This window comes from Dreissena polymorpha, chromosome 8, assembly GCF_020536995.1.
Source record: "Dreissena polymorpha isolate Duluth1 chromosome 8, UMN_Dpol_1.0, whole genome shotgun sequence".
Classification (NCBI taxonomy): domain Eukaryota; kingdom Metazoa; phylum Mollusca; class Bivalvia; order Myida; family Dreissenidae; genus Dreissena; species Dreissena polymorpha.
In genome coordinates this window covers 68,543,477-68,545,606 of record NC_068362.1, presented here as the reverse complement: position 1 = coordinate 68,545,606, position 2,130 = coordinate 68,543,477, and positions in this window count along the sequence as shown.

Here is a 2,130-nt window from a genome sequence, read left to right as displayed (position 1 = left end):
TTTTCCGATTTCCGTGTATCGTTTTATCAAATCAAGAACGATAAATGAGAGCAGGCGCTTTGTTTCAATTTTCAAATATTGATTTTTTTAAATTTAAATTGAAACGAAATAGGAATAGACATACACGTTTCGTGTTTTGTTTTGTAATTAGTAAAACGAAAAACGATATAAATAAGTCGATTTGTTCTTTGTTTTTCGTATTTGTTTCGGTTATAAGAAAATCGGAATATGAACTAATATGCGTTTATTTTCGTGTTTCGTGTTGTCGAATGCAAAACTAAAAACAAAACGACGGTATGTACACGGACCATGGTCGGTGTTAAAAACTATATCCATGTTTAGTATATATACATACATATTTACATATATTGCTCGATACACAAACACATGGTAATATGATCGCAAAATGTCTATCAGAAAATGAGTTATTTCTCAATCAGAACATCATAGTAATGGACTGATGTAATTTTTGAACCCTCTTCCAATATGGCATACATGTGTCAAAATTGTTTTGATAATGGTGTTCGCAAAAGAAACTCAAACATGAATTCAATTGTTGCATGTATTAAGTACACATGTTTTAACATTAATTTCAACATTAAAAGAATAATGATGAGATAAGACTTATAAACTATTAGCAAGTGCATTTGACGAACAAGAGTGCAGATTTTGTTGATTTATATACAAGTCACACGCAGCACCATAAATGGTAACTGTTGCATGTTACTATAAACTTATTCAAAAAGCGTACATCAGTATACCAGAGTTTACGATAAATGAAGAATGAAAACATACAAGGTAGAGTTTGTAAATGTATTATAATTCTTAACAAATAAGACTAAATAGTTAGATACAACAACATAATTTATAAAGTCATCATAATTTAGACAGACAAATTGTTTCAATAAGGATAAATTTGCATCCATAGTGTACTTTTAAACCTATAAGCGAAACTATAATAGACACAGCATCATGCGTGTAACACGCGAGTCAGTAATTAAATGTACCTTGTTTAGACTTTAAATCTCTTATTCGAGCCAGCTTGTAATGTACACTTACCAAGAATTCGCGACTTTTTTTATCAAACAATGATCATGCAATAAAGTCAGTGCTCAAATCATCGGAATGTAGTTTGGACATTTAAGTAAGATTTTCTTTACCCAAGATTTAATAAATTTCTGGACCAAATAAGAATCCACAAACCATGCTACTCGCGTCAATTGGAACAAATAAAATTAATTTAAATACACCTTGCATTTTTATTTGTATTTAACGGATCTTTAATATAAATTCTGTTACAAATGCTCCTCTAGACTTCAAAAGTAATAACCAGGGGAATCAATCTATATAAACTAATCTCGTAGCCTGAGTATTCGAGTAAACTCCCATCTTTACAAACACGAACGCGTACTGTTTTTCATTCATACAGTTACGTTCATTTGATAATATTCAACAAAATAATTGATGTTCCATCTTTTGCTATACATGTTCTATAAGTATACTCAAGAATTAAAAACAAATATCTCTTTTTACCTGTATATTAATCAAATGGAACACAAGCAACGTTTATTTAACTAACTTTTTCAGGTTCTAACGACAAAAATAGAATAGGAACATACGAAAATGTCAAATAAATTCCTTACAATTAAATACAATTTACGTATTATAGTAAAAATGACAATCGCAGGCTTGAACAGGGTTTGCAAACGTACTAGATTGACTGCTTCCTTTACTCGAATTCATGAACACATTGGGCTCGAAACAAACGAGGTCCCGAGCATATTCACACTAATCTGCAATAATATACAGTCCTTCCACTTTTGTATCATTTGTTGAGAGAATAAAAACTACTTTAATTTAACACAAATACCGACAGGCATGTTTTTGCGAGATGCATGCATATTTGTAATAATGTCTGTGGTTTTTAATAAATGAAAACGTATCATTTACCGAAAGCTTCAGAGGCTTGTTGCAATATAAAACTATTGTTGTAAAAAGTGTAGATTTCAATTTCTTTTGATTTTTCTTATATTGTTTACAAGCATGGTCACTAACGTGTATTGTTTTCCATTCGTGGAGGAAGATACTTTTCAAATAATACTTAAATATAAAAACAGCACTAACAAATTC